Genomic DNA, 10,000 nt, shown 5'->3' on the forward strand with positions numbered 1-10,000 from the left:
CTTAAATACTTTTATAAATATATGAAAATAATTTTCATATAAGTACTAAGTATGCAATTTCATACAAGTATTAAAATTTTCATACAAGTACTAATGTTGAAGTTTCATACAACATATATGTTTTCTGCCACGTACACCTCACCAACCGGAAATCGTATGGAGAAAATCTTTTTAACCATATAAAAGTTTTAAATTCATATATATACAAGTAATTTATATCATTTTCTATGAGCATTATGCTTATAAGAAATATTACAACATCAAAAATAGCTTAACATTTATTTTTTTTTTTAAATTTTTTGTACTTATATGAAAATTATTTAGTTGTATGAATTCATACACTTAGTACTTATATGAAAATTAGTATCTATATGAAAATTAATTAGTATTTATATGAAATTTATTAAGTATCTATATGAAAATTATTTAGTATTTGTATGAAAATTATTTACTTGTATGAATTCATAAACTTAGTATCTATATGAAAATTATTTAGTATTTATATGAAAATTATTTAGTTGTATGAATTCATACACTTAGTACTTATATGAAAATTAGTATCTATATGAAAATTAATTAGTATTTATATGAAATTTATTAAGTATCTATATGAAAATTATTTAGTATTTATATGAAAATTATTTACTTGTATGAATTCATAAACTTAGTATCTATATGAAAATTATTTAGTATTTATATGAAAATTTTTTACTTGTATGAATTCATAAACTTAGTATCTATATGAAAATTATTTAGTATTTATATGAAAATTTTTAACTTGTATGAATTCATTAACTTAGTATCTATATGAAAATTATTTAGTATTTATATGAAAATTTTTAACTTGTATGAATTCATTAACTTAGTATCTATATGAAAATTATTTAGTATTTATATGAAAATTTTTAACTTGTATGAATTCATTAACTTAGTATCTATATGAAAATTATTTAGTATTTATATGAAAATTTTTAACTTGTATGAATTCATTAACTTAGTATCTATATGAAAATTATTTAGTATTTATATGAAAATTTTTAACTTGTATGAATTCATTAACTTAGTATCTATATGAAAATTATTTAGTATTTATATGAAAATTATTTACTTGTATGAATTCATAAACTTAGTATCTATATGAAAATTATTTAGTATTTATATGAAAATTTTTAACTTGTATGAATTCATTAACTTAGTATCTATATGAAAATTATTTAGTATTTATATGAAAATTTTTAACTTGTATGAATTCATTAACTTAGTATCTATATGAAAATTATTTAGTATTTATATGAAAATTTTTAACTTGTATGAATTCATTAACTTAGTATCTATATGAAAATTATTTAGTATTTATATGAAAATTTTTAACTTGTATGAATTCATTAACTTAGTATCTATATGAAAATTATTTAGTATTTATATGAAAATTTTTAACTTGTATGAATTCATTAACTTAGTATCTATATGAAAATTATTTAGTATTTATATGAAAATTTTTAACTTGTATGAATTCATTAACTTAGTATCTATATGAAAATTATTTAGTATTTATATGAAAATTATTTACTTGTATGAATTCATTAACTTAGTATCTATATGAAAATTATTTAGTATTTATATGAAAATTTTTAACTTGTATGAATTCATTAACTTAGTATCTATATGAAAATTATTTAGTATTTATATGAAAATTTTTAACTTGTATGAATTCATTAACTTAGTATCTATATGAAAATTATTTAGTATTTATATGAAAATTTTTAACTTGTATGAATTCATTAACTTAGTATCTATATGAAAATTATTTAGTATTTATATGAAAATTATTTACTTGTATGAATTCATAAACTTAGTATCTATATGAAAATTATTTAGTATTTATATGAAAATTTTTAACTTGTATGAATTCATTAACTTAGTATCTATATGAAAATTATTTAGTATTTATATGAAAATTTTTAACTTGTATGAATTCATTAACTTAGTATCTATATGAAAATTATTTAGTATTTATATGAAATTTTTTTACTTGTATGAACGTGGTTTCGGCGTTTTGGCTCTTTATATGTGGTTTCGGCTCTTCGCAAATAGGGACAGATGTGGATTTGTTTTAACGTATGTACCTGCCTATGAAGGCCTTACCATACGTGTATTCAAAAACACAAATGGATTAATACAATGCGTCAATCAGCGCCCTGTATTTGTAGCTATGCACACTTCCAGTACCAATTGGCGTGTGGTATGGACACACTTATGCCACCTTGGTAGGGCCGAGGCCCATCTAAAACCTCTGCCGTACTTTGGGTCCGGCACCCGGTTGGTTGCAACTCCACACCGAGAAGCCAAAAGCCCTCTGCCTGCATTTAGGTTTAGAAACCACAGCCACCACGATACTCCCCGAAGGGCCGTAACCCAACGAGCAGGCGGAAACCGAAGCCTCCTGGGCTCCTGCTCCCCGTGGCACCGAGTTTAAGTCTCTGGTAAGACTTTGTAGCCGAAGCTACTTCCAGTTGAGCCTTTCCATACTGCTCTGCACTGGTAGGCAATTGTGGCTTGAACACAATTGCCCTTTTTGAAAGGAGTGACCAATTCCTTTTTGGAAAAAGCTAAATCAAAAAGATAACATAATTCCGTTCAAGCCATGAAATATATTATCTAGCACGTATAGATAACAGTCTGAGTATCAGCCATTATCATCAGCCTGTTATCTATTTGTGCATGTTTGGATTTTAGTCGCCTTTTACGACAGGCATACCTTACCTCGGGCATATTCTCGATCCAAACCCGCAGGACCTGATGGGATTTTAGTCGCCTCTTACGACAGGTATGCCTTACCTCGGGTATATTCTATACCCGTACCCGCAGGGTAGCAAATAGGGACAGTAGGAATCTCCTGAATTCCTTTTTGCGCGTCACTAATAAGATGACGATGCATTTGGCTACGTAAATAAAATCATTTTTATGCCCGCCGTTTAACCAAACTTAGTTTTTTTTATATGCAAATATTCGTGGTTTCGGCGTTTTGGCTCTTTATATGTGGTTTCGGCTCTTCGGTAGGAATCTCCTGAATTCCTTTTTGCGCGTCACTAATAAGATGACGATGCATTTGGCTACGTAAATAAAATCATTTTTATGCCCGCCGTTTAACCAAACTTAGTTTTTTTTATATGCAAATATACGTGGTTTCGGCGTTTTGGCTCTTTATATGTGGTTTCGGCTCTTCGCAAATAGGGACAGTAGGAATCTCCTGAATTCCTTTTTGCGCGTCACTAATAAGATGACGATGCATTTGGCTACGTAAATAAAATCATTTTTATGCCCGCCGTTTAACCAAACTTAGTTTTTTTTATATGCAAATATACGTGGTTTCGGCGTTTTGGCTCTTTATATGTGGTTTCGGCTCTTCGCAAATAGGGACAGTAGGAATCTCCTGAATTCCTTTTTGCGCGTCACTAATAAGATGACGATGCATTTGGCTACGTAAATAAAATCATTTTTATGCCCGCCGTTTAACCAAACTTAGTTTTTTTTTATATGCAAATATACGTGGTTTCGGCGTTTTGGCTCTTTATATGTGGTTTCGGCTCTTCGCAAATAGGGACAGTAGGAATCTCCTGAATTCCTTTTTGCGCGTCACTAATAAGATGACGATGCATTTGGCTACGTAAATAAAATCATTTTTATGCCCGCCGTTTAACCAAACTTAGTTTTTTTTTATATGCAAATATACGTGGTTTCGGCGTTTTGGCTCTTTATATGTGGTTTCGGCTCTTCGCAAATAGGGACAACGTCCGGTGTGTTTTTGCGTGAGTACCTGCCGATGACGGCCTTATCTCACGGTGCTCCGACGCACAGCGGATCAATAAAATGCGATGATCAGCGCCCCGAATAATGCTTAGCATCATTCAATAATAATGCTACGCATTATTCGGTACCAATTGGCAGTGTGGAATGGACACACTAACCACCTTGGTGAGGTTCGAGGCCTATCTAAAACCTCTGCCGTACTTTGGGTCCGGCACCCGGTTGCAGTGCAACTCCACATTGAGTGATCAAAACACTCTCCCCGCATTCGGGTATTAAACCACAACCACCACGATACTCCCAGAGGGGCCAGTCCGCATGAGTAGGTTGGAGCGAACTCCAAGGGCTCCTACTCCCCGTGGTACCAGAATTAAGTCTCCGGTCAGACCTCGTAGTTGAAAACTACTACCAGTTGAGCTACCATACTGCTCCGGACTGGTGACCATTTAAGTTGTTGGTATAAAAATTATACCTCCTCCACCCGATTTTCAACTAATTGCCTACGCCGACTGAACAAAACACGTGCAAACCTATTAAACGACCCTAAATGTTCGGCATTCCGACTATCCGAGAGCACACCACTAACATCTAGCTGTCCATCAGTCCAGCTAATACCCATACCCCCAAGATCCCTAATGTCCGAGTACATCGGGCATTCCGCTATGATATGCATCCAGTCCTCAGAGTGTGCCCCACATATACACTCCGGACTTCCGGAAAGGTTCCTTTGATGCAAAAATGCATTCAAAGGTCCATGCCCGGTAAGCAAGAAACCCAGACTCATACAGAATCTGAAGTCTGGGTTTTCCTCTACAAACCTAACATCCCGAATGTACTCGTAGGTCACCCGACCGCTAGGGCTATTGTCCCAACGGTCTTGCCACCTACTCCTAACGCTATCATGTAGAAGCCTTTTGCTCCTTAGATAGCCCTCCCTCGCAACATCCTCATCGGAAATCCAATTCGACAGCAATGAGACACTTAGGCCTCTTCTTAACCTAAATGCAACAGCACGCTGTATAACAATCAGGTCAAGAGGAGGCGCACCTAACAACACCTGCAACGCATCTGTAGAAATTGTGCGACATACAGGCAAACAGGCAAGCATCAAACAACGTTGTATGGAAAGAAGTTTTTGGCGACCCCTGACCTTTGATGCTAATTCCCACCATATAGCGGCTCCATATGTGGCACAGGCCACAAATAAGCCGCTATATATAGTGCGAACCGCACGACGTCCGAGACCCCAATCACTCCTTAACACGCGTTTGATCTTGCCGGCAATTCCTAACAATCGCTCCTCCACGTAAACCAAGTGAGGGTTGAAACACATCCTTTCGCCGATGGTCAATCCCAGATATTTGACTTGCGTCACATACCTGATATTGACCCCATTCATTCGGACAATCGGTGGACGAGCCGATGACAGTATGCCTTTCAAGAGCATTGTCACCGTCTTGTCAATCGATACGTCAACCCCCACACCTATACCCCAATTGTGAACAATTCCTAACAGTCGTTCACCCTTTCGTTCTAACTCCAACCGTGAACGACCGTCAACTAGGAGCAGAAGGTCGTCTGCATATGCACAACAACCACAAAGCGTTTCAAGTTGGCCAAGCAGAGAGTCCATCATTAGGTTCCAAATATATGGACCACAGATGGATCCCTGTGGGCAGCCCCGTTCTACCCTAATGTCCGCGCTACCATTCATTCCTACGATAGAGGCTTTTCTGTCCGAAAAGTAGCTCTGCCAGAGACTAATTTCCGGACAGCCAAGTTCCTCCAATCGTTGAATCACGCGATCCCAGATTAGGTAATCGAATGCCCCCTTGAAATCGACAAATATGCCAAGGACATATTTGTTGGCATTCTCCCGGACAGCACGCTGAACATACATCCAGGCGTCCTCTACACTACGTCCCTTCCTAAAGCCATACTGCCTATCCGACCTCAAATCCCGCGTTAGCTCCTGAAGCCTTTCCACCATAACTCTCTCCAGTACTTTACCAAGCACTGGAAGAAGACTGATGCCCCGATAAGATCGTGGATCACTCCTAATCTTATCAGGTGACTTCAGGAGAGGAACAACCCTAGCACTTTTCCACTCACGTGGAAAATATCCCTCACAAATGCACTTATCGTAAATGACCTCCAAGTATTCCGGAATGAACTTCCACAAGCTTTTACACAACTCTCCGTTCAAACCATCAAGACCTGGGGACCGTTTAGACCTAACCAGGCTAAAGGCATATCCCAACTCCCCATCATCAAGTGGAGGAACCGGTACCTCTTGTGCAAGAGGTGCCAGCTCCTCAGCCCTAGGAAAGAATGCTCCTAACAGAACCCCTGCACACTCACTCCATGTTGATAACACAGTGTCATCAACACGAAGAGAAGTGATGTCCTCCCTCCTACGACCCCTACAAATCTTTAGGACCTGACCCCAGGGGTCATCCCTATGTTCATTAACGAACCCCCTCCACTCCTCTTCTTTGATTTTTATAAGCATGGCCTTATACTCGTGCATCGCACAACTGAAATCGTTCCTAATCTGGGCTAACCTATCCGAATTTGACCGCCGAGCGCGTTGAAACTTCCGTCTCAATCGCCGGACAGCCCTCCTCTTCAGGGTTAACTCCTGCGTCCACCACTTAATTTTCCTAACCCTGAAATCTTTATACTTCCTCAACAACCTATCGTTCACTCCCCAGACCAATTCATACAACCGAGCAATTTGCTCGTCCACTCCCAGATTTTCAAACTCACTGAGCGGTATATCCAATACCGCTTCCCTAACACACTGTCCATATTGGTTCAAGTCGATACCAGAGGTACGCCATCGCCGCAATGGACTTGCATGCGTCGAGGGAGGGGAATTAGGAGTAACCATAATTTTAATCAAATTATGATCGCTCAATCCCCACCCTCCCATAATCTCCCACCTAAAACTGAACGCCCTATTTGCTGCCTCATTGATCAAGGACACGTCAATGTCGCTCCCCCCTCTAAGACCATGAAATGTGTACCACTCGCTTGGCTCATTTAGGATGTGGAGGCTGTTAGCGGCCATCCATTCGCTTAATGCCCGACCCCGAATGTGGCTCCGATATCTGTGCGCCCATCGAGAAAACTTGCTAAACCACATCGAGGACGTGGCATTCGCATCCATCCCTAGGATAAATGGGCTACCACTCGCAAGGAGTAGTAGGTTATCCATGTATCGCAGATAAGGCTCTATAGGTTCCCTAAACTTACAATACATGCTAGCAACAATCAGTCTACCGAACACCCCCTCTACAGAAACACATACACCCTCTTGTGACGAATCCAAAACTATGCAGTCATAGCTTGGGTCAGTCACAACTATTGCAGCATTACACCTAAGGTCCGTGTAGACCCTGAAACCCCCAGGAAGACCACTTACCATTCCAAAATTGGTGGCGTATGGCTCCTGGAGTAAGGCGATGCTGCACCCAGCCTCTATCATGCAACTCCCTAACTCACACATAACTGCATAAGAATTCTGGCAATTTAATTGAAAAATCTCACCCATTAATGTCTGGCGAGAGCACGTCCGACAACCCCACAGTAAATCGGACAGGCAGCCGACATCATGAGATGTCCAGCTGGCCTTCCTTTAAATGCACAGTTGCGACAATGGGGGGCATTGACGCAACTGGCTGCCTTGTGGCCCTCCTGACCACACCTCCGACAGACGTCGGCCTTGGCCCTGCATTCTGCCACTCGGTGATCAAAACCCATGCACCGGAAGCAGCCGGACACGGGACTATCCGCACGGACACGGAAGGAGAACCACTTGACGTAGCACCTACCCGCATCCAGGAGGGTGGACATTAGTTTGTCCGTACCCTCTAGGACAACATTTGTCCTGCCATCAATCGCCACCTTCCAGGGACGACTGACCATCCTCACGTCCGTCTTTTTGGACTCTGGGCTGAACTCCCGAAGGTTCAGCCGAAATAGCTCCTCCATGAATTCTTCATGGGATATCTCCGTATGTACACCCTGTACAACAACCCTGGGGCCCAACTTTTTATTGACGCTAACGTCCAACCCTACCTCACCGAATTTGGCGTTGCTCGCCACTTTCTCCCTCTCAGCAACAGAGGGAGTGCGTATCACTACGCCACCCCCCTTGATTGACTTCACATCATGGACGCGAACACCCAGTGAAGGACCCACCTCCTTAACGACTTTGTTTATGACTTCCTTTGAGGAAGTCACAGGAGCCTTGCTCCTCACCACAACCGACCAGGTTTCCACTGGTTTCCTCACCGTCGGCGCAATTGCCTCCAGCACGGGTGCTGGAGGGGCAGGCGCCGAGGGAGCAGCAGCAGCCGCCCCTGCTGTGCTCCGAGGGACGGAAGATGTCCCAATACCACCCTTCAAACCCTCAATTTGCCCACGAAGATGAGCATTTTCCGTCAGGACACTCATAAGGATCTCCTCATATTTAGAGGCGATCCCTACGAGTTCCTTCACTTTTGTGACTTCGAGGCTTTCCGCCCCGAACACAACCTCGTTCAACTGGGCTGTTACGGCTTTCATCGCCGTAACATGGCCCCCACCCCCAATAGCACCCCCTTTACCCCCCTTGTTGCCCCCTACCTTGCTGTTTGGGCAACCTTGCCTGCTTCCACTGGCTCCGTCCTTCGCCGCAACCTTCAGTCCTACGGCTGCTTTTGTTGCAACCGTATCCAGCTTCTGGAGTACTCCATCCGTCCCGCTCTCGCCCGAGTTCGCCTGTGGTGGCGAACCTAATCGCGCCTTCCTCTTGGGTGGGGGCCGCGAGGGTTGCCCCACTCCGTCCTCATCGGTCGATGACTCCACCTGGACCATTGAAGGCCCAGAGTCTTCGCTCTCCGCTGGGGCTTTTGCCCCTCTCCTCCGTGGTGGAGGCATTTCTCCTACACTCGCGCACAACAAAAACACAGATCTTTCACTACCTGCACTGTACACAATGTTTGTTATGGCAGATGCCGCTAACTATGCGCACTGCTGGGAAATCCCACACTTCGTTCACTAATACACACTCCGTTAATGGCCTAAGCCGCTATCCTTTCACACTTTTGGGAATACACACGATGTGTATAATCCCTCACGTACCTGCTCACTGTGTCTATTTTCACAACAGGCTACCGACAGACCGGAAAAACCGAAAAATTTTATCACTTTCAGAAACACTGAAAAATACTTAAAAATCGCTTTTAAAAACTCGCAATGATGCGCAAACACGTCCGTTCACTTCGAGGTTCTACAAACAACTGAGTAGATAGGGACAGTAGGAATCTCGTTAATCCATTCATGCGCGTCACTAATTAGATGACGAGGCATTTGGCTACCTTAAGAGAGTCATAGTTACTCCCGCCGTTTACCCGCGCTTACTTGAATTTCTTCACTTTGACATTCAGAGCACTGGGCAGAAATCACATTGTGTCAACACCCGTTAGGGCCATCACAATGCTTTGTTTTAATTAGACAGTCGGATTCCCCAAGTCCGTGCCAGTTCTGAATTGATTGTTAATTGATAATCGTTATAATTAAATAAGAATATATATCTTGCGATATAATTCTTATAAAATTTTAGCAAGAAAGTTCCACAATTGGCTACGTAACTACTATCCGGGGAACAAGAACCGAAATTCTCTATTTACCCAGAACGAGTACATAAACCATGGTATTGCTTCCCAATCAAGCCCGACTATCTCAATCTTCAGAGCCAATCCTTATCCCGAAGTTACGGATCTAATTTGCCGACTTCCCTTACCTACATTATTCTATCGACTAGAGACTCTTCACCTTGGAGACCAGCTGCGGATATTGGTACGGCCTGTTGAGAAGTTTGCGTAACCCCACCATAAATTTTCAAGGTCCGAGGAGAAAATATCGACACAACAGTAAATGTCATGCTCTTCTAGTCCATCTACCATATCTCTCTTCGAAAGACTTCCATGGTAGTACGACTATAAAACAGAAAAGAAAACTCTTCCGATACCTCTCGACGGCTTCTTTATGGTCGTTCCTGTTGCCAGGATGAGCACAAGGCCCATTTTTAATAACAAACGGATACTCAACAGGTTACGGAATTGGAACCGTATTCCCTTTCGTTCAAAATTATTCAAGTGTTTAATTACTATGAAGAAAACATAATAATATATATTCTCAACAA

At 41.0% G+C, this 10,000-nt stretch overlaps 1 pseudogene; it reads right to left on the reverse strand.

Annotated features, from left to right (window-relative positions):
- Nucleotides 1-9,044: 9,044 nt before the first annotated feature.
- Nucleotides 9,045-10,000, reverse strand: part of LOC128923573 (large subunit ribosomal RNA) — a 2,785-nt pseudogene continuing 1,829 nt past the window's right edge.

Source organism: Zeugodacus cucurbitae, chromosome Y (assembly GCF_028554725.1).
Source record: "Zeugodacus cucurbitae isolate PBARC_wt_2022May chromosome Y, idZeuCucr1.2, whole genome shotgun sequence".
Taxonomy (NCBI): domain Eukaryota; kingdom Metazoa; phylum Arthropoda; class Insecta; order Diptera; family Tephritidae; genus Zeugodacus; species Zeugodacus cucurbitae.